Here is a 24379-nt window from a genome sequence, read left to right as displayed (position 1 = left end):
GACTTCCTCCACATTGAGCCATTCACACTTGTACGAAGCAGCAACACTGAAGTCAGTGATAGGACTGGGTAGGGAGAAGGGTCATACTTTGTGACAGGATATGACATGATGCAAACCCCCATCTATGTAAGATCAAAAAGGCTGCTGGTGGCAACAGGAACACGGGCATATGGAACAATCCAGCTTCTAGAATGACTTATTAGACAAAAATTATTTTAAAGGCTGTTTTAAATTCAGTGCTTAACTCCCTTCTGCTCAGTTAGTGAGGCAGTTAGTTGACTATATCACTACATTAGAAAACAGAATTCCTTTCCCATACAGAACATGTAAAATAGTGCTAGTTGTGACTGAGTAAGCCCCTTCTATGATGTCTTTTAAAAGGCAATATGTGTTTGGGTAAGTAGCTAGTGTATTCCCAAGGAAAGTTTCTTTCACCAGTGCTCACCCTGGTATCAGCTAATTACAGAAGTACTGCAGCTACCTGTGGTGTCATGATAATTACAGCTGGTGTGCACAAAGCTCAAAGAGGCAATAGCCATGAAACTGCTTCTCACTACCACTTCACAGAAAGTGCTTCTGCTTCTCCGAGCACTATAGTTAATTGCACCTTCACAGCTTCACAATTTATTGGTCATTTCAGAGTCATGGAAATCCAGGTAGAGATGAAGTGAGGCAGGCATGAAAGACTCAGGAGAACTCCCCTTACCCAGAGGGGTTTCACTTCTGTTTGGATAGAACACTAAGTCATCTCTCAAACTCCACCAGACTCGGATAGAGCTGGGCTGCAAATTTCAGGCAAACCAGTTGGTCTTTAATTCTAAAAAAAAAAAAATGCCTTAAATAGCCAGAGGACCCCTAAATTCAAAGTTTTGAGCTTTAGAAACAACTTTGGGGGCTGGGGAGGGAGGTTCTGTACGGCACGTCCACAGACAATAATTAAACATTTAATTTCCCAATCATGCTTTTGATCTGGTGAAGAGTGTTCTGGGTTAAAAGCACCGTCAAACCTACAGATGCAAAATAAAACCTGCTTAGCATGGGGAGCAGCTCTTCAATTTCTGTCAGTAACAGTGAGGACAGATGTCTCTTCTATATAGTGCTTCTAGCTCAAGGATCCATCTTCTCCAACAGATTTAGACCTTCTCCAAGAACACTTGGCTTCAGCTCCAAACTGAATCCTGAGTTTTCAGAAAATTACAGCTCTGATTAGATTTATGAGTTGATTAAGAGGCTTTCCAAGTCCGAGATTCGGGTAGTTACGCTATAACAGGCTGTTCCACTACAAAACCCTAAAGGCAAAGCCAGTTTCAGTTCTAGTTTCCAAGAACAGTGCGTACTCTGAAGACATGCTGCACACTGCAAGGTCTGCCTGCAACAGCACCTTCAAGAAGTCACACCTACAGTCACATGCCATCAGCTGTTACAGGTCTGATGGACTTGACCTCTATAGTTCTTCCATGGCCACAATTACTGTGATGTCTCTGGACTCCCATCTCTAAACATTACAAACACAGTACCCAAAGCATAGCTCAGCCACAGCATGCCAGCACCTGCAACAGGGACTCATCCTCATACACTCTGGACCACCACAGCCACAGCAAGGTTGTGCACTCACACAGCACTGTAGATGTATCAGAGCGAGACAAGCATGAACTAGGGATGGACAGCGGGTTAAGCAAGGACTGAGTAAAACTCAGCACAGGCAGTAACACCGTCCCAAAAAACCCTTTGTAGCCCTAACCAGGCCTCTGCACTGCTTGGGCTGATGTGCTGCTGCCACGTGAGGCAGCTGCAATGGAATAAACTGGGGCCTGACATCACAATGATGCAGCTGCACCAGATGACAGAAAGCCCTCCTTTGGCAGCAAACGGCCCTGAAAAAGTAATTAGTTTTCCCAGAGTTATTAGGAAAGTGAGTAATGTGTACAGCTATAGCAGTGCTGTAGACACTGCGCTCTGACTGAGGGAAAGGCAAAGCTGAAGCGAGATTTGTTTGCAGTTGTAATTGTTCTCTGCCCTGTCTCTGTTCAAGCAGCTACAATTATTAATCTCTAAATTTCAACATCAAAAGCTGAGATAATTAAATAGAGGCAAGGTCAGACAGAAAAAAATAATTTTTTACGTTACATTAATTTTTTTTGGCTGAGATGGTTTTCTTTTTGAGCTGATATTAAGAGGATACGTATTTTAAGTAAGTCCCACCACCCACACATGCCATCAGCAGAGTGCAGTATAGCAAAAAATAATTGAAGTAATTGTTTTTAAGGACATTCACTTCAATTTAGCCAAGATTAGAGTTTACATAGCTGAAAAGAAACCAGACATCAACCTCTGCACTGGATTTATTTCTATACTAAAAGTAATTCTTCAGATTCTTCTCTGTGAAGAGAAAAGCCCTGGATATCATAGCCTATATGTGGATCAAAGTAGCACAGTGGAAGAAAGCCCTGTTGATGCTAAAGTCTGCACACAGGGAAAAAACTACAAAACACAGACGAAAATTCCAGGACCCAATGTTCAACTACAGCAATGAGAGCAGGAGAATATTCTTAGCCTGGAGACAAAAATAAATTAATGCAATTACTTCAAACAACAATAAAAAAATTATTACAAAATAGAAGAGAAATTTGCCTCTTTGTCAACTAAAGCAAAACAGTTTAATACATTCTAGTTCAAATGAAAAGTGAAAAAAAGAAAAGGGAACGTAGGTGAAAAAAGAATAAATCACCTTTTCTTCCCAGATCCTAAAACTAGAAACTGTTTCAAAACATTAGAAGTTTTCCATGGAGCACAGCATCTGGGACCATTTCACACTAGCACATCTCTTTCACAGTGCATCCAGGTTGGTTCTTACTTCTTTAATAACTAACCTGTAAAACCTTTTCTATCCACCAAATAAGCAAGTTTGTGCTGCTACAGAAATATCCCACTGTAAGGACAAATCTGTCTTGTGATTAACTCCACAGCAGCAGAATCCCACCAGGGATGAATTAAACAACATCATTTTTCCACCTTTTCCAAAATGAGGACTCAGGTATTTTCAAATCCTTTTCCATTCATCTCTGCTCACAGCATGTGTAGCTTGCAAAAAAGTTCCCTTTATCATCTTCTGTAATTAATTTTCTCTGAGCAGAAAACAACACACCCATGAGAAACTTGTGCTCGGTCTGCAGGGAGCTGCAGCATCATGTATAAGAAGTGGCCTCGGCATATTTGGCACGTTGCTGCATTGATTCATTGCCCTGTCACTGAATATAACTGGATGTTTATTAACAATGAAAACAAATACATTTTATCTTCTATGCCAAGACCTGTTCTTCTGAACAAGAGAGAAGCATTAAGAAGAAAATGAGATATTAATATGCTTAAAATAAAAATCTAGAGCTGGCATCATGGTATGTGATCTAATGATTACCACATGAGGAACATGAAGTTTAACAGGATATATGAACTGTCACAACTCCAGTTTGTTTAGATTTTTCCATTCTCAGCATAAAGATAGGCTGTATAGACCAGCATCGTTTCTACAGGGTATTAGCAGAGAGACAGGGAAAGGTATCTAGGTACACACCACAGGTATTAGCTACCTGGCCTCAATATCCTCATACTCACTGATCATTTTACACTTTTCAGGGTTTCCTGAATCAATGATTTTATGATTTGACAACACTCAGGAAATTCAGTGTTCACTAATCCCCTCCACATCTCCCTTGACAAGTGCAGCTGCCCTGGGATGGATGCAGCCACCATCCAATCACCTCCCACAGGTGAGCCCACACTCCCCTGTGGGGTAGCTCAGGGGAATTTCCTTCCTGACCCATTTCCCAGAACATCATCTGTAGTATCAATGATTTAGAAGCACAGCAGAGATGGGGGACATGGGAGTGAGACTTCTGGCCACAGTCAGCACAGGTCTGCAGCAAGAGCCTGGTGATGCTCAGAGACAACTGCCCTATATCCAGGGGATTACAAAACTGCATCACAGGACACACATCCTTGGACCCAACAGCTGCTCCAGCAACAAGAGTCCTCCAAACCTCAGTGTTTGGTAGTTTTGTGATAGCAACCACACAGCTTTGAGACCAAACCCCAGGAATGAATATTCCTGCTCCCTGCTGAAGACAGGCAGAAGCCCAGTGCCAACTGGGGCTGACTGGCTCCTGGGTATGTCTTGTACCCAACACTCAGCCTGCATCCTGCTCCAGCAGGAAGCATCCCAAAAATCTGATGTCAAACAGAGCATTAAGCATGGTGAAAATACAGCTCTTGAAGGCAATCTTGAATCAAGACCATTTACCGCAAGTCACTCCTGAGATGATTCAAATAACATCTATCCTGCAATGAATTCACACTCCACTGCTAACAGGGTGTCAGAGAGACTTGCTCATGGGCACAGAGTCCTTTCTCCAAAGCAAACAGTAGCCATCTCTCATAAATCATTGTACAACAGAAGCACCATCTGCAATAACAAATGAGACCTCCAAGGCATCTTTAAAGTCTTGGGTTTGCTACATTAAGTTTAAAGCTTGTAGCTTTGTCTTTGGTAGAAGAAAAGATTCCAACAGCACTCTGCTGTGCATGCCACTGTTCAGGGAATGAAGAAATCGTGCCACACTGCTCTAATTAACAGAGACTCAGTATCCTCAGTCTATGGCCAGGAGACAGAACAATGGTAGCTGCCCTCTCCACTACTGCTTTGGAGGTTTAGGACATATTCAGGTGAAGCACACTTACAGCACAGAAAAAATAGTAAAAAGCAAAAGGAGAAAAAATGCTCTTTGTGACTGCCATCTGCACTGGACTACAATATAAAGCATCAGTTCCTAACCACCCACCGTCTGAGACTGTTTTCCAAAGGACATCTTCCTTTTTGCAGGTACAGCATGTGCTTGGCAACACCTGCAGTTACTCTCAAGGGTTCTGACTTGCAAGTGCACCTTAGCAGCAGCATTGACAAGGGCCATATTTCATTCCATATATATTTACTGGTTAACAGCTACATTACAGCAGAGTACATGTTGAAGGTGTGCGTACCAATACTACAGAACTAACAGACCTGCCCGTTGTGGGACATTCAGACTTACAGCAAACCTTCTGCAGTATCAAGCAGGTAGATCTAAGTACTGAGCTCACCACAGCTCAATTCTGCCCAATTGAGGTGGGAGGGTCAAAGTTAAAGAGGGAGAATAAAAAGAATCTTTGCAATTTTGAACACTTGTTTTGTCTGGCAGCAACGTTAACGGTATTTGCAGTTATCAAGTGTAACAATTCACGTCTTCATTCTCATCACATCTTGGCATAGGGAGAGAATTAAAGATGTCACATTTGCCAACTACCCATATTAAAATCACATGGCTGCTGTATAAACTTTCAATTATGGAGGATAGAGGCTGAGGGTGGAGGAGATAATCCTTATAAGAACTACTTCAAAGGGAGAGTATGGATGAGATTTCAGAAAGGCTAACTTAGAAGCTGTGTGATGTATCTGTTGTTTTGATATCAAGGTCATTCTTAACACTTAGACGTGGTTTTCACAAAGGAAGCCTTTTAAAAATATTTCCTCTATTTGTTTTTGCAAATCAGCTGATTCTAGTTATAAAAATCCATTAATTGAGTGCCAAACAAATCATCAAAGAATTCCTTCGCTGTTCAAAGAATAATAAGGCACAAGACAATCAAGGAACCCTGTTTACACCAAGCTGAGGAAACCCTAAGCTCAAGCCCAACACAAAACAACTGGAATCATTTCAGCTCACAGAGAAAGCAAGCTGAGCATGCCTGAGTCTTTTCCCATTTGCACCCCTACCCCAAGCCTGTGTGCTCAGTAGATGCTGTGGATTAGCTGATTTTTTCACTATACACCACACTAACAGGGGAGCTCAAGCTATGCATTTTGGGAATAATGCACTATGTGAAGTCTGGTTTTATCTATTAACCCTGCATGGTGCTTTCATAATGCATGTATTTCATCCCCAGAGGCCCTGTGCACTGACAGCTTTCAAACCTTGGATGGGGTGCTCTTCAGGGTGGCAAGAGAACAACAGAATGGCCTGCTGTCCTATCAGACCCTGATGCAAGTTTCAGGGCTTGTGAAGCTGGTTGGCAAATATCCCAAGGGACAAATAGCAAGGGACTGCATACAGCCACATCTCAGTGATTCAGTGGAAGATAACTCCTCTCTGTTTTTCAAAAGCATCTTTCTCAGCCCACAAGTGCTCAATCAGGGAACCCTGTAGGGCACGGAGGACACAGACTTTGTGCAATGATGCTCCACCAACTGTTAGAGCGGGATGTATGCCTTGGTAAATGAAAGGTTTTCATCTGGTTTTCTCACTAGAAACCAACAGCAAAACGTGGATAGCAAAGCAAAAAAGCTGAAGCAAACAAACCTCAGGATTTGTTTCCTCTCTGTGTGTCTTCTATTAGGTTAATTAGTTTTATCTGTCTACGCAGCAGAAGACTACAACACACCAGAGGAGCCAGGATTGCTCATTTCTGAAAACTCCACTCCTCAATAGTGCTGCATCCTGGCAGAGTGTCACAAAACAGGAATGGGGAGAAACCAGTGATTTTAATGTATCTGTGAATGGTAAATAGAGAAGAAATTCAACAACTCTCAGTATTTTGAGTCAGTGATAACTCAGATAAAAGATAAAACTGAGATTTTACTCTTGTTCTTTAAAAATCATCAAGAATGTATAAGAATAAAAACTGAGATACTGAAAGGAATTTCAGCACAGAAGAACTAGAGGTCCCACATGGCTGTTACTGAAGTACCCCCCAAACATTATCACCGCTGTCCAGACGACAACATACTAACTCAAAAGTGCTGTGATCAACAATGAGCCACTTGGAAGCACAGGATTACACACATACCACCTTGCATAAAGGGAAAGGTGATGATAAGGAACCAAAAACTAGGAACTGTTATTTTAATAAATAAAGGTCCAGCGGTGAATCTATCTAGTAAAATTAAGGACCATATAAGGTGGGGTTTAAGGCAATTAAACAGCACTCCAGTGCTGTTTCAATCTGTTCCATATGGTAGGGGTCAAAAAAATTACAAGATATTTTTAACACTCTTCATTGCACAGGGACAGTAGTTCAGTGGTGTATGCATGTGTTACATCATCAGTTCTGCTCTCCTTATTCTACTACCAACTAAGCAGAATCTAAAAGTGCAGCTAATTAAACAGAACTTAAATTCAGCAGGTTTGGATGACTTGCACCACAGTTTTAAAAGAACATCCTGAAACACTCTATTACAGATATCAATTTTAAATATGTTGGGCACATAGAAGTTGCAGTAGCTGGAACAAAACTTGCTGATGTGCTATTTTAAGAATTAAATAGAAAATCCTAATAATGATATCCAGAAAACTGAGTATGATAAAATTAATCTGTGTAAACTGGAAATTCTCCAGAACACACAGTATCTAGTATTATTGACTTTTAAAAGAAGTATAAAATACCACCCTTTAACATGATTTTAGTCAATTAAATAACACTTAACTTTTTATACAGAATTTAGCTTCACGCTACATAATGATTTGATTAAGATGAGGAAATATGTATTAATGGACAAAAATAATTTCATGCAGTGGTGATTAAATAGTCATAGGTATACATGTATGCTCCTACTGAGGGAGAGACTGCTCCTTGGCCCTATGGTGTAAACACATGTCAATGAGTGGAAGAGAGTCTATAATCATTACTTATCAAGCCTGAAAATGGCAAACAATGTGGGACTGCTAAAATAACCGAGAAGAGAACAACAGATCCACATGTCTAAATAAACTCCACCAGAGAACACAGTATAGACTTCAGTACTGAAACACACAGACACACACACATGCATGGGGACAGCATCCTGTGAAGCCATTGATTTTCAGAAACTTCATGATCGACATGTAATTAGAGAAGCTGAGCACACTGTGCTGGAATGGTCCAGTGATCAAGAGAGCTCAGGGAGGCTTGGGTTGGGGGGGTGCACAAAAAAAATAAAAAATAAATCAGCGTGTGGCATTTAACACTGTCAAAATTATGTTAAGTTTTAATGCTTGCGATCCAAGAAGGATATTGGAAAACTGGATCCAGTGCAAAGAAACTCCAAAAGGATGATTAAAGGACCAAAAGCTCAGCTTAGAGAAAGGCTCCAGAAGCACCATCTGTTCTCCCTAACAAAGGGAGAAGGTTAATAGGACAATCTGATCACAGTTTACAAGTACCTACGTAAGGAACAGAAATTTGATCAAAGAGCTCTGTCCTCTAGCAAATCCAGCAAATTTGCTCTTTCCAGAAAATCAGACAAACTCAGGCCCAAACCAAGACATGTTCATGATGTTTAACTCTATCAGTTAATGCTCATGTTGACAGTATTACCAGTTCTGATACCTGTCAGTAAGGCTGAATGCAGGACAGTGAAAGCTGTCTTGGATTTTCCATCACAAGTTAAAAACACGATGGCAGGATTTTTTTTCCCCTCCTACTCAGAGGCAACTTTCTAGCTAAAAAAAAAGGAATTAATTCAGAGCAGTCAGGGAATTATTTTCATAGCACAGACTTCACATGAGCAGCTCTGTGTGTCCCATGAGACCCCTACAGCAGGAGCATCACTCCATGGAAGGGACTGTGACGTGTCTCTAGGGACAGGCTCTGTCATTCTGGCAGCTATCAGGAATTAAAGTTTTAAGACTAAAGCTTCTCTGCTGTACCACAGGCTGGCCAGTATTCCCTCACCAAGCTGGTATTTATCCCAGTACCTCACCGTCAGCATCTCCCACAAAATGTGACTATTGCAGTTAAAACATCCGCATTCACATGGAGCCTGAATCCATGGAGCTGCAGCTCAGGTCACATTCTGTTACACCCTGGGCCATGTAGTCAGGTAACCTATATAATTTTTTTTTAGAGAAATCCCATCTTAAAATTAAATAGTCATTTTTATTGAAACTTATTTTTATAAAGATTGGGGGATATTGCTTTCTTTCAAATGTTCTTTGGCTCTGGAAGCTGAGGGAGCAGAGCATCAGTTGCAAGACTCCCAATGTAGACCAGTTGTTTCAATAGGTTTTGCTGAGAATAACTCTTGGGAGTGGCCTTTAGGATAAACACATCCCAGTCACAGGCCTGGGCAGCCTATCTAACAGTTACCTTCTTAATAACCCAGCAGGGTTAAGGAATAAGTAGAATTATACAATGGCTTGGGTTGGAAGGGATCTTGAAGATCACCTAGTTCCAACTAGACCAGGTTACATAGAGCCTCATCCAGCCTGATCTTGAACACTGCCATGGATGGGGAGTCTGCAACCTCTCTGGTAATCTAAGCTCTTCAGCATATTTTCTTAATGAGCTCTTTTGGCTCCTGTGTACCATAGGTTTGTGGCAGGACACTTCCTCAGGGCAAAGAATAAGAGCACAGAAGCAAGTGGAGCTGGTATTGAAGTGTAGTATACTTTGAGGATGCATGAGGTTCCTTGGACTCCCCACCTCAAGCCCCAGTTCTCTCACCACGTGCTACAAAAACATTTGTAGCTCCAACCTTTTGGTACAAATCTATTCCTCCTCTCCTGTCCCACACACTTAAGTGCAAATCAGTGTTTCTGCCCTACACACTGCATACAGGCACTGCTTTTAAGGGAAACACAACTACAGAGCAGAACTTAATACCTCAAATCAGACGTGCAAAAAGCTACTGGTGGATTTCTAGGTATGAAGGTCTCAGGGAGAAGCAGAGAGAGTTTGGCTAGAGGCAGAGGCAGCCTATAGAGAAGCCAGCAGCAGGCTGGCAATGTGTGACCATTTATTAATTCAGTTTGTAAGAGACAGACCCATGCAGCAACCTCCACAGGTAAGGCTCCGCTAAAAAATTCCCTGCCCTGTCCCTCTGCCGAGCTTGCTGCTTCATTCCTGTGTTCCTTCACAGAGCCACTGCTGTTTGGGAGGGGTAGGGAGCCCATCCCTCTCTGGCAACGCAGGCACCTCATGTAAATTCATTGAATAAATGCAGTCATTTCTCTCAGCTGATCCATCCCCACGTGTGCATATTGAAGCTGTGCCAGACCCTCAATGCAGCCAACTCTCCTACAGTTCATCACTCCTGAAGGTGAAATTGTTCATCACCCTTATCAGCATTTCCTCCTTCCCCTCCCCTCCCCTCACTGCCTTCCCTGAAGTTCCTGGCCCTCCTTCCTCACAGGAGCCTGGCTCTGCACAAGTCAAAATCAAACCCAGGCAGAGCCTTGAAATAGACCTTGGAGAGTAAAGGACATTATAAAGTTATTTTAAGCTGAGGAAAACTGCATTTCCCTTAGAGATTGACTTCAGTCTCCAGAGCCCTTGAATTTTTAGGCTTAAATCTGTCTCCTTGATAAGGCTCCATAGTAGCTGAGACCCACAAAGAAGTTTCCAAAGCACCAGCAGACATAAATAACTGGAAACAAAACTGGAGCATCATCACTAGATGCTCACATGAGCTCTGGCTTCTGCAATCAGTCCATGTGAGCCTTTAGTCATCTGAAACAGCACAACCCTCAGCTCTTCATAGAAGAGGAAGGTTGTGCTGTATCAGCTGGAGGTGATTCTTTTCCCTCTCTATTTTGTAGCAGCCACCAACTCCTCGTGCTGACCTGACCTGACCTGACCTGAAGAAGTTACTCTAATTAAACACATGAAGGTCTGATCAGCAGAGCTGCACTCTACTTACTACTGATTCCGAGATCCATGTAGGTCAGGAACACGTTATTGCATCCCACAGGGCTGGACAGAGCATAAAAAAAAGATCTCCTTCCTGCAAGGGATGCTTGTCACCTCTGGGTGCTGCTCTGAGCAGAAGCCCCCACATTAACCATGGGCATCCAGGGCTTTCAGTATCTGTTTTGCCTAATGCAATTTAACTACTAGAAGGTGAAAACACATGGGCTCTATGGGTTTAGGTTTATATCATCTTCATTTTTATTAACTTCAGCTGCTGTGGGTGCCCTCTAAAACAGGAAAATGGGGGTTCACTTCTCCTTTAAAAGTAAAGCAAGGGAGGTACTGACAGTATGTAGTAAGAGATCTGCCAGAGGAAAAGACGAAAATTATCTATTATTTTAAAGAACACACAAGCAGTCAGCCAGTCAAGGAACCTTTTAATTTTTTAATTAGAGATGTTTTTCTGGCTTGTTTGGATTTGGGGAGGGAACAATAGATTTTTATCAGGCTCTTTTCCAGACTCAGTTTTATAGCTTTAGCTCTGTATGCACTGCTAAAGAAATTAGACATTATTTACTTTCCAGAAGTGACTGGTGATTGAGGATGCCTAAATTGAGACTCTTCATATGGTTTTTAATTGCATTTAAAAGAGTGTGCAATCATTTATCAAATCTGTTACCTTTCAAAGCATCATCAACCTCATTTCTACAAAGAGTCACTAACTACAGTTCCCAACCACTAGAAAATTCCTGCCCATACCTTGCCACCTTTTCATTGTACATTTTCCCACCCAGGGCAGCAATGACATATATAAGCCCATGGGGACACCCATAATACCTTTAAAAACAGGGTATCTCAGACTTTTTCTCCAAAAACCCCCACATCTATACATTTGGAAGCCACACAAAATTCAAACCTCGGAACAGTCAAAAGTTTGGCATTACAACTCAGATCCATTTGGTTTGCTCCCTGACTCTGCTCAGAGAAGCAGTTTTTTTGCATCTGCTCAGCACATGCAACCTTATCATGCAGCCAGAGCCAGGAGCCATCTCCCCCAGCCAGTGGCAAGCAGCCCATCAGTGGCATCTCACTACTGGAAAAGGCACAGCTTCAGACTCAGCTGAGCTCCAAACTAAGGGAAAACAAAAGCCAACAGCAAAAGTAGAGAAGCCCCTTGCCTTTTCTCCTTGGTTGTTCTGTTGTACAAGCTAAGCTGTCTGCTGCTGGATGTTTTGAAATCAAGACTGGACTATAAAGTGAAAACCCAGATAACAAGTCTCCTGGCAAATCAAAGATGCTCCTTTAACACAGTATGTTGACAAAGTAAGTACTTGCACACATCCTCTTCTAGCTGGAAATACTATGACACACCAAAAGCCAATCCATACCTTGAAAGTCCAAAAGCTGCTGCAGTAATTGGGTTTAACCTGCACTACAAAGCATAGCACAGAATGTCTGAACTGAACGTTTCAAGCAAAGCCGTGTTTTTATCTCATTAGGCCAAGATCAGTGCTGTCTTTTCCACAAGTAAAGCTACATACCTCCTTAGGTCTCTGCAGTCCTCACCCTCTAATGTGGACAGTATCAGGTTTACATCCCTCTGTATGTGGCACCATCTGCATGCTTTAGGCTCAGATGCAACACACCTGCTTTAGCATCTGTAACTACACCTTAATTTCTTAGTATGATTTAAGAGGCTGTAATTTAAGATAGCTAATAATACCTGACCAATGATTTCAGGCTGCCACAGTGCAATTGTGTGCTGCAGCTCTAAAGACACTGAAGAGAGGCTGCACATCTGCAAAGAGGAGCTAAGCCACATGCAGAGCTTTACAAACCACTTCTGCTTAGAGCTGTTTTGAATGAGCCACAGGCACCTCTACCTGGCTTTAGGCTACAGGGTGAAGAGGCCTGAGCTTGCAACAATTCTGGAAGCTAAAGGTGTTTAAGCTTTGCCCATTGTTTTCTATGCTCTCTTATTTCATGCATTAATGAGATCAATCCACCACCTCCAGATTTCCCTCAGCTTTAGAGAGCTTGTTACTACACATTACAGAAACTTGTAAACCATCTTCAAACACTCCACAGACGTGTCCCCTGAAGGGGGGTGAAATTTCTCTAGATGGTCACATTCAGCTCCTTTATACATCATAACTGCTTCTTGATCATTTTCAGCTCAGGAAGGAACGATTGGGATCTGGACTGAAAGGACATAAGACAGACATAAGAAGGGACGGTGATTGTCAAGCATTTGCAATCTCAACAGGGAAATCAAAAAAACATTACTGTACAGCAAAAGCATGGTATAGGGACAAGACTTGATCAAGGTAACAGAGCAAATAAGTGGAGAGGCAAATTTATTACCAGGGTGTCCCCAAAACACCCCAGCGGCTTGTTCTCCTTCCTTGCCAAGTTCCCAGTCTGCCGAACTTGACCCTTAACTGTAACTTCTTAACTATAATTATCTTATTGATGCAGAAATATTAACAGCTAGTGGAGCTGCACCGCAGCTGAAGTCATCATCAGATATTCTTCTCAGCAGCCATGGGATGATTTGTCACTTCTGCATCAACATTCACTTGGGGTCCTCAGCTCCACAAACACAGTCCAAACAGTAATCATTCATTCACCCTTTGATCCATAAATAGACTTGGGTTGGCAAGAAACAGGTTACAAGGAAAACGTAATTCAGCAGACAGAATCAGCACCTCTCATTAGCCCCAGCAAACCAAAGTCACCCCTGCAACTTCAAATCAATGAATCTACAAGAATCACCTGCCCAGTTTCCTGATGCCGACTTGTACATCATGAACGCACTTCCACTCATTTTCCCATTTCCAGTATTGAGACCCAGCTCAAAGTCATTGTCCAAATCTTAAGTACAGACAGAAGAGATATTTCCTAGCACAACTCAGAAGGTCTAACTTTGTGGGGGTGTAGGAAATAACTCCACCTCAAAGCAGAAACAATGTCTATGCTACATCAACTGAATATTTTTAGAGCTGCACTCTCAGTTCTGAAATGTTAATAGACAGATTAAATTTGAATTTACTTGCACAACTTTATAAATGCTAGAGTCAACTTAAAGAAAGAAAGAAAGAAAAAACAAACTACTATTTGAAATGTTGCTCTAAATAAGTTGATTTGCTACCAGAGATAGTTCAGGAAACATATGCCATCACTACATCCTATCAGTTGCATGGGCAGTGTGGTAAACAGCTGCTTTTGTAGTTAATAAGCACGTGCATTTTTTTATACATATGTGTAGGCACATAAGCACAGAGTATGTATATTCTAGTCCATTGTCACTGAACAAACAGAGCTGCTGTTCTGTACTACCAGAGAAATCTCTAGTACAAGAGGACAAAACTACAGACCTGGAGCAATTTGGGGTACCACCTAACAGCACTGTAACAGTTCAGTGTACTTCTGGTGCACTTCTGACATTTGACACAGCCAACATCTGGAACTGCTGACTCCCAGGAGCTCCTACAGGAAAAAAGTGCTCCCAGCTGGCTCTTTTAAAAAAGGGTTTTTTAGTCATAAATGCACTTTAATTGAAGATTAATTAGAAGAAGCAATCTTGATTAAATTTACTTGAGGGAAAGGTTTTTCAGGTCCAGGTTGGAAATAGAGACTAGTACTCTGAACAGATGGGGCTATCCAGGTATTCAGATCATTTCACTGTGTAAACAAGGAGTGGGAAAGTACCTATAATACAAAAAAAGCTATGGGGAAAAAAACATTGATTTTTAACTGCAGGTAAAATAACCTGCAGCAGTTGCTGTATATGTGGATGCACATGGGCAGGATCAATTCCCAAGATCTTACTTGGATTTTGCAGGCAAGAGACAAACATTTGTTTCTCTGCTTACCAGACACTCAAGGAGCCAGAAAACTAAAAACTGTTTCTGTGAAGCATATTGTTATTATGAGGCTACATCTTGCATGGCTGTGCTGGCCAGAGTCCCCACTGAGAGGGCGAGTTTGGAATACTGGCTCCTTGATCTGGCCCAGTCTTCTCTACACTGCAGCAACTGGCATGAAAACCAGGCTGCTATGGAGAAAGCAGAGATTTATGCTTGTCATGTCCACGAAGAAATGTGGATCCATTAGATGTGCTAAGACCAACAGCTATATTAAGCTGTTATTAAGAATGTATATTAAGCTACTTTAGGAAGTGTGAAAAATTTCCCAAGCAGCTTTTGTTGTTCAGGCACTAACTTCAACCCAGAATTTTACTAGATATTACCTGCTATTGTTTTCTTTTTCTTCATTCTTACAACATACCTGCAGGTGATAACTGTCAAATTAATATTAAAGGTTTGGCTTAGAAGTATCTGATTTTAACTTGCAGGCAATTCCTGCATCTCTGTATTCTATACACTGGGAAGATGTCAGTGTTTTCATGTGCCTGCTGTGTCAACAAAGATATTTGGGGACCATTGTAAGTGCCCTCTACCGCGGACATCATCCAAAAGTTCAGAACATTTCATAAACACTAACTAAGCCTTTAAGGCATCCACAGTGAAATAATATGACCTCCATGTCACAGATGGAAACACTGAGGTTGTGACTTGCCAATGGACAACATTATTTCTATTTCTGCTTCTGGCACCAGTTTACAGAGCGTCCTGGCACTGGTCCCTCCACCAAGCACCTCCCTGGTGTGGGCAACACTTTTCCACATGCTTCCAAAACCTTGCACCAGGCCTGCTCCCAACAGGAGACAAAGACACAGGACTCATCACATCAGGAAAGGAGCACAGCTCTGGCAGCTCATGTGATGCCTTTTCTGAGAGGCTGGTAGCCTTCAGAGTTTCTACTGGAAGCCTGGAGTCCAGGGCTGTACCTGTTCTTCAAAGAAGAAAGTGTCGAAGAGAAAAGTTTAAACCGCAGCCCATAAGGAACACAGGTGTATCTATGCAGAAATACAGCAGAATCCCCTTGAATTAGCTTTTAAGCCTTTTTTAAAACACTTCTCCCCACTCTTCCCCATGTTAACCAGTCTAGCAGCACTGCTAGCACCAATTTAGAGCTATGAGAAACATTTATCAGCAGCCATTCTTCCAACAACTAAGTGAAAGGCTGTATGAAGCCATGCTGTTACCAAAGAGAGGCATTTACCCCAACTCAAAGCTTACTTTATGCTCATGAGCTTATACGCTGATTTCCTCCTCTGCTACAAGCTGTTTAAAGGGTTTCTAACTTAAAATGGAAAATGGCTTTTTAAAGCTTTAAAGTCACAACAGAAAGCTCCACATGCCCAGCATGTCTAGCCAACACAAACAGAGCAAGACAACCAGAATGCAGCATCTTCTTATGCAGCTTCATAACACCTTCCTGCCTCAGGAGACCCTTCCTTCATTCCCTATTTTCCCCTCCTACCTAGCTGAGCTTTTAGAAGTCCCTCAAGCATTATCTCAGCATTCCTGCTTCATTCTGGTGGGCAAGGATGCTTCTAGAGGTGCTCAAGGGCTTCAGCATCCCCAGAGCTCTGCACAACTAACCTGTAGCTTGCAGCCTTCCTTTTCCCAGGCAGACAGATGTTGAGTTCAGCTGAAGCTATTAGGGAAGACAAACCAGGTTTCCATGGTTATGGGAGCCTGAGCTACTCATCTCAGAGAAAAATGCAATGCACGAACCACTGTTAGGAAGAAGCAGAAACAAGGCCAGACTTATGGGCAGATGCATAGTACAGCTCCTTGATGTCTTACATGTGGGCAAAAAAACCCCAACCAACCAAAAACCTACTTTCTTGACAATCTGGATATATGTGGGCTTAGATAGCAAGAGTGTCTTATAAATGTTCCACTGCACTTCTGCTGTGACAGTATCTGCAGTACAGATGGGCAGGATTTTGTTTCTGGCCCTTGCTCACCTGATGGGGGAGCCTTACTATCCCCTAAAGGAGGTCCGTGCTGCAGGATGAGGCATTTTTTCATTATCAGAGAGAGAAAACTATCTACAGATCTGAGCTGTTGGTCTCTCAGGCGAGATGAAGCAGGTGCAGGCTGCTCTCCGGCTGGGAAGGCAAAATCTGCAGGTGTGAATTTGCAAATCTGTCCCATTAAGTTAGAAGGTTTGAGCTCAGCGTGCTGTAAAAATACACACACAAAGCCACAGACCTCTCTCTCCCCTCCTCTAAGCAAAGCATAACATCCTTTCCTTCATGTTGTCCTGAAAGTAAAATAGTTTATGATCAAAAGCCTGTGCTGCTTCAAACTGAAACACTGATGAGGCTGAGGATGCAGATACAATGTGGAAGTGACAACTGCAGAGCCCCAGCAGATTTCTGAGGCAGTGACTCTCCAGGGCAGAGAACATCACAGCCTCAATCCCATTTATGGTGCTAGAATAGCATCAGAGCCATGTTAATTCCCAGGCAAGGAACTTATTCTTTCAGAGCAGAACAAAATAGATTTCAGACTTATTTGGGGAGTTCAAACCAGGGAATCAGTTGATCACCTTTCCCCATCCCCCTCCTATATTTCTCTCTACAGCTATACCGTGCTTGCCCGTCCTGACACCAGAGCAGCCCAGGCTTAGCAACACCTATGCCTGGTAATCACACTTCTCTAAACAACACCTTGGAAATGTGTGAATCCTGCACTGGTAAAGCCTGTCTGAACAAGCAGCCACCGAACACTGAAGCTCATGACCTCTTGCCAGGGCAGGTACCATGTGCTCCATCAGCAGTAGGCACTGCCCACGCACACTCCCAGCTTGTTTCATTCCCCAAAGCCACTGTCCCATTACATAGCACAGGGGTACCAGCAGCTAATGAATGCTGGAACAGAGACACCTACCCAACATGAAAACAGATCAAGATAAGTCCAATTACATTCCATAGTGTTTGACCCTGATCTGCAATTAACAAATCAATTAAAATATCACTTTCCCTTCTTCTGAAGAGAGCCTAGCTGTCACCATCAATAATGCTATACCATAGTCTCTAGGACTTTCCAGAAGAGCACAAAACAAGGTTTGAGGGGAAGAAACTCAGAAGCATGCAAGAATGAGGACATTCTTCTCCTATTTCAGGGCAGCTTGAGCTGTATCAACCACTCAGGGATGACTTCACTTTCTAAAGAGTCACTCATGGGACACTAATTTGTTTGACAAATGAGACTCTGTAGGGTGCAAAAGTATAAACACACATACGATGCCAAGACAGTGCTCAGATCCACATTAAAACTTCTCCAAAGTGCCTTGCCAGAAAATAGGCTTTCAAAGATCCATATTCTGTAGGACAAACAATGATTTTGTAATTTCTTTGGCCACACTGTACTGCATATTGCAGCAGACCTAAGCAGTCTCATCATAACCACACAAAAGAATTACTGGACCTCAGCACCTGCCTATCAGGGTGTCTTAGGCAAATTGCTTGCAGAGGCAGACATTTGAGACTCTACTTAAAATATATTTGCCTTAGCAAGGGTTATTCCTAAACAATTAGTGCCTCTCTCCTGAAGGCTGTGCATTACTCATTTAGTTTCTCTGAGGCAGCCGAGAAGGATGCAAGATATGTGCATACAAGTCTTAGCCAATTCAAACTTGGGGTAGGGGTTTGATGCTGTTCTTTCTCCATTTACCTCAAGAGTGGATAGAAAGTCATTGCTAAAACTCTGCTGGCCAAATGCATCCAAGTTGCTTGTAAACTGCTCAAGCTACACAGCATCAAATACATGGGGGTTTTAAATTTGTCTAGTCTGCCATTAACTGCAATGGCTTGTGTGCCATTAAGTCTTATCTGCTTGATCTTCTCACACTCAAATCCCTGCAATAAAAAAATACAGTAGTTCCTGCCACTTGTGACTAAACTTGATCCCTCTTCTCTGTGCATTCAAACCAAGTACGTTGTAACAACAGCTCACTGGGAATGCCTCAGGATACTCAGGTGTATCTGTGGATGTTTCTTTTCTTCTCTTAGCAGAAGGAGTGGGAAAGCCACGTGCACAGAGAGCATTGCTGCTGCTCTGTGAGAAGCGGCAGGTCCTCACCAAAGGAAATGTCCCTTCTCCTACTGGTTACAACCCTCAACTCAGCTTGGTTTTGGTCAGTGACCTCCAGGTCTCTCTGAAGCACCTAAAGGGCTCTGGCTCTCCCAACCCTTGATAAAACCAGAATAGAGAATAAACTCTCCTGGACTGGACAGATAGGGATACCAAATGTCTGTGTCCCTGTCCCACTGGGCATCCCTGCTACTGCCTGGCACAATAGCAAGCAGGATGGCCTACAGATGAGTGAAGGTTTGGGTTGTCATGCCTGTTTCCTCAAATGACTGTGCAGAGACTGAAAGGAGAGAAACTCTAAATCTATCAGATACTTCTCAATATAATCCTTCTGCATAATATGCTAATAAGTAGTAGTTCAAAATAAATCAATAAACCCAAGTAACCAACAGAGGAAGTGATTTCTTGAAACATCCATTAATGTCTTGTTACTTGAGCTGCAGAAAAGACCTGGCAAATGTATAAATATATAAATGTACAAACAGCTATACGTAGGGTTTCCTATTCAAAAACAAGCCCAAGGATGAAGTGCAGCAGCAAGTTAGTCTGTAATGCTGGTACTCAATGACTGGGAGTGCTGGCACCCTCTTTTCTGTCATTCACACAGGGCCAGAGATTAAGTCAGTCTCTATACAGTTAAACAGCTTTCCAGAAGCAGTGCTGGCACAGGGCAAGGCAGCAATAAAAGCACAACTGTCCTGTCCCACAGCACATATCACAGAGCTGACACTTTTGATAGCTTTTCTCCCAAGGCTCTGCACATCAGCCAGGGTTTGTCTCAGCAGGGCTGCAGATCTGGGAGGAGGCAAGCCCACCACAGCATGGCCCTGCATCCACCTCGAACCCAACCAAGAGCCAGACAACTCCAAAACCCACCTAGCATCCCACTCTCCATCTGCACACCCTAACCTTTGCTGGAGAGGTTCCCAACCAGGTACTCCCACAAACAATGGGGGTTGCCACAGTGCAATACACTTAAAGAGCAGCCAAGTACAGATCATTGTTCCACGAGACCCTGGCCTAGGAAAAGCTTGTGAAAAAAGTAAGATTGCAGCAGGAGCGCCTACGAGCCCTGTTCAGACTCAGGTATCCCAGTTTTTAGCCCAGGATAAACTTGCTTTTCATTTGTCCCTGTGGAGCAAGGACCACCACCCACATTCCGACTGGAGCACAATCCTTTGGTTTTGAGATACTATCACAAGGAAAGCATCCAGAGCTTAAACTAATACTCCATGGTCCTGAACCTACAGTTCACACAAGGAATATAACTACAGTAGCACTCTCATGTCTACCCTGAGCTTCTGCCTAGTTTCTAAGTGGAATTGAACACAACCAGGCTTTTTGGACTTACACAAGAAACAGACTGGCACTTCAATGCAATCCCTGAAGATAACTAGCCAGCAGGACAGATTTACACAAATTGAAGAAATCATTTCTGCTGGCATACATTGCTTTTTGAAGAAAGTACACACTATAAAACAGTCCTTATCTTGAACCTTTTCCTTCAAGTTTTGAGGAGTGTCTTCCCATTTGTTTGTTGCTTTTCAATACTATCTGAGCAGAAATTAGACAGCAGCTGATGTTGTGAACACTGTGCATAGATCTTTGAGAAATATCCATCTTCCATACAGAGCAATCAACCATGAGACACTGAACCACAGAGTGAACAGTCAATTTAGAGTAAAAGCAAAAACTAAATCTGCCTACACATTCCTTTTATTTTCTAAATTAAGTCTAGGCTTTCTAACAAATTACTGAATTGCTACATTTCAAAAAAACTGGGGGACCAGGGAAGCTGTATTATCTTTTTGCAAAGTATATCATTATGTATAGGCTACAGAAATAAACACTGCAATTTGATAAATCCTTTTCCATAACAGATAGCAATATCACCTACATATAGATACTTCTACTGGTATCCCTTTCTACTAATTTCTTGGGATGCCAGGTCCTACCTACTGAAAGGCACATCCTAATGAACATGCACTCACCTCTGAATCACTGAGCAGTTCACACCCATCTCTGGGAAGAATATACATTTAAGTCTCCATTATGTAACCATTTTCCAGCAGGCAGGTTGGTTTTGAAGTAGCAGTTCAAAAGCTGCCTTTGAAGGATGGGTTATGCCTCCAAAAGCACAACCCCCATGCTTGCTACCCTGACCAAAGGCACAGCTCTGTCCTCAGCGTACTCCTCTTCTGTGTCAGCGTTACTCCTTTGGGGAGGCTGATGCTTGGAGGCAGCCAAGACCTTTGCAGGTACTGAACTCCAGTTTATAAGGACCACAGTACTCCTAGGGGAATGCTCAGAATGCTGCAGGTGGAGGAAGAAAACGAACACCCTAGAGACCTAGCTTTCTCTTAACTCAAGAAAAGTCTTCATTTAAGACTCAGAACAGCATCCTGTAATCTCTTTCTATATACACTGAGATATTTACATAGCTGGGTCAAAATCAGAAAACATTTCCTCCAAGCCCCTAAACTCCAGGAATCATAAGTGCTAAGAACCATGCGCTGACTTGCTGTTGTTCTATTTCTTTACGCCAAAGGAGAGTAATAATATCCTCACTCAGAAATCATCTGCTTATGAACCAGGTCCAGAGATGCTTCCTCAACAAGCCCTCAGACTTTCTGTATTACCATTACTGAGAATTGTCTTTTGGACCTCTACTCCCACCCTGCCCCTCCAATTATGCAAGAACAACCCTGCATTTTCGAACAATGAGAGTCTCATCAGGGTAACTGCAGTGAAGTATCATACAGGGCCAAGTAAGAATGTTCTGACATCTTCAACTAATCCAAAAATAGTTGAAGAATACTTCTAATAAATTCAGCTGCCTTTCCCTACTAACACACTGTTTCTAACTTGTGGTTCACAGCCCTATTCTCTTATTCAGGGAAAATCCCTGGAGAACCACATCTTTCACAATGCAATAAGGAGTCTCGCTATCGTTCATTAAAGATATGAATTTTCTGATGTTCTAGCTCAGAGTATCATGGAAAAGGTGTTTTATTCCTGTCCTAGAATGAGAGTTATCCTAGCACTTTCAAGGGTGACCTTGAGCAAGTTACTTCTACTCTGTGCCTCACTTTCCTTTGCAACACTGATAAAGCTCTTGGCTGCCTTTTTGTACCACTGATACCCAAGAATGCGAAGAGCTGTGCAACAATTTAGTGTTGCATGTCACAAAGGCTGGTGTTTCACCAGGCAGACTGATTTGAGGGGAAGATAGAATGGATTTCAGCTGCCAGACTCAGCTCCAGAAGCCATGTGTCATTAGAAAAAAATATTGAAGTCGGTGAGAACGAAGCTTTTGACCTCTTTTGGCAAAACATTAAATGTCATATGAACATATGTCACCTGAACATCCTTGAGATGCTGAGCTGCTTTTGAACAGAAGTATCAAAACAAATCAATTCAATGTTGAATTGACTTCATGTCCCACAAATTTCCTATTCCATCTTTTCTTACTCTGGACAGCTGCTAGTACTGAAAGATTTGAACTTTTCAGGAGATGGGTCTTTCAAATGTTATTCAAGTCTACACCAGACCCGAAAGGCTCTGCCTATGTTAATATTTCTAATTGACTTTTGGGACAGTTGTTGCATATACAAGGTGAGCTGCATTACCCCAAATGTGCTCTTACACCATAAGGAGCTGACATTGCTTGTTCCTGACTAGGCTTTGCAACAGAATAAAATGTACCATTTTCAAAAAAGGATTTTGGTTTCTTGGGGTTCTACCCTATACTGGTGAAATGGCTACATTACTTGAATAGACAAGATCATGTATAGAGCATTAGAGGCTTTACCTTTGCTTGAGCACCAGCAGTGTAAGATGCATTAAGTTCCCGAGATGTGCCAGGCACTTGAGAGGTGCCAGTTCTATTGCTGGTACAGGTAGGTGTGCCAGGACAGGTGTGACAGCAGAAGTCAAAGGGAACATGACAAGGCAAATACAGGAAAAGCACCCACTGATACAGGTGCTTATTGGTTTGAGCCCTTTGTTTCTCAATGGCAAATGTACATTTTTATGTAACTAACTAACTAGTGGTGTGCCCTCAGCAGGGTTTGGTGAGATGGACTCATCGATCTCTCTGGAACAGTCCCAAATGCATCCATCACCCACAAAACCAGGCTAACTAGTACCTGAGAGACCTCACAAAAATGTCTCCCAAACCTATAATTCAAAATTCCTAATCCTCTCCCCTCATGGAAAGGTGATTAAAACTAGCCACCTGTTAGAAGCACACACATCCACATACAGTCCTGGATATCTTCCTCCAGTGATGAGCCATAAGAAAAAAAAAAGGAAAAAATTATCCAAAGAATAATATTCTTTAACATCATTTCACTATGTTGCCTTTTCTATTACTGCAAATATTTGTCTTTGAAGATCTTTTTCTGTATGAAAAATTAGATTTACTGTGCATGGAAACTTTGCAGATTAGACCAAACCAACTACACTATTTTAAACTTAAAATAAAGTCACTATAATAATTTTATAAAATGCATAGATTTTAAAATTAAGAGTTGGATTATATGCATGATTCATAACATTTTCATAGCTTTATAAAGATTCTTTGACATTTAAAAGTACAAAATGTTTTATGTTACAGAAATCTCTTATACTGAAGGATTTCAGTCCCACCAGGAACTGCCTATCAATCAGATCTTATTAGAGGGAAAAAAATTAATATTATCTTTTACACAGAAGTCTAGTGTAGCCTGCAAAATGGTGCAAACGAATGAACAAGTCCTTCAGTCCCAGTTGATGGAAACGTTACACATGAAGCACAAAACGTGAAGAGGGCAGTGACGCACACCAGCATTCGATCACATGCACTTGTAACTTCATTTACCATTCAAGGTAATTTTCATCCACCAAGCTCACAGCAAACCAACTATAAAGCAATTATGGGATCGCAATCTTCTGCCATCCCAATCATTGCAAGATGGTACAGTAGGTATTGGAGCTGACAGCACAGGAGGAGAAAAAGGTGTTACGAAATGTCAGGTGATTAGCAATCGTAACAAAAAAGGGACAATTATGTAGACTGCTACTTCAATCCCTTCATCTGTGTTTCTGTAAGGATGTCCCTCCGAGATACAGTACACAGATCAACCTATGGAATACATCAAACTTACAGAAACACTTCTCGGACCCCATGTTTTTCTAGTGTCTTCTGCATCACTGCCTTTACTAGGAACAAGATCAGGGCTGAGGCAAAGAAGGGACGTTAGCATATCAGACCCACATCAGAATAATGCCAAAACACACAGGCCTCACAACAGCTAGGGGTAAAAAACCAAAAAACATAGATGTAACATGATACAATGATGCTACAATAGTAATCACCAGAAGAGAAAGAAAAGTGGAACAGAGGTTTCCTTCTGTTCTTGTCTATCTTACCAAACAGGTCAGAAGCACTTTTATCCTTCTATAATCTGACCACCATTTAGGCTGCTGCAGCACTAATGCATCCCTCCAGGCCTGACACTATGATCTTACCTACTATTATTAAACACTGCTGCTTTATTTATTGCTGAAGTGCTGAAAAACTATTAGGATTCATCATCCTAAAAAACCCCAGTAAACTTTACCTTTTCTAGTCATGATGGCAGCTAGTATGGGATGCATATCTCCAGTTAAAGTCATCTGAGATGTTT

At 42.1% G+C, this 24379-nt stretch overlaps 1 protein-coding gene and 1 long non-coding RNA gene across 2 annotated transcripts in view; one reads left to right on the top strand and one right to left on the bottom strand.

The window, feature by feature from the left end:
• Positions 1-24379, bottom strand: part of FGF12 (fibroblast growth factor 12) — a 224899-nt gene that overhangs the window by 187858 nt on the left and 12662 nt on the right. The gene's annotated exons all lie outside the window — the stretch shown is intronic.
• LOC113949109 lies at positions 1830-6864 on the top strand. Its single transcript, XR_003528361.1, has 4 exons — positions 1830-1912; positions 3634-3767; positions 4877-5110; positions 5979-6864. It is a non-coding gene; the product is annotated as an uncharacterized LOC113949109 (long non-coding RNA).

The sequence above is a fragment of the Corapipo altera genome, unplaced genomic scaffold (genome assembly GCF_003945725.1).
Source record: "Corapipo altera isolate COAL_440 unplaced genomic scaffold, ASM394572v1 113, whole genome shotgun sequence".
NCBI lineage: Eukaryota > Metazoa > Chordata > Aves > Passeriformes > Pipridae > Corapipo > Corapipo altera.
This window is presented reverse-complemented; position numbering and strand designations above follow the sequence as displayed.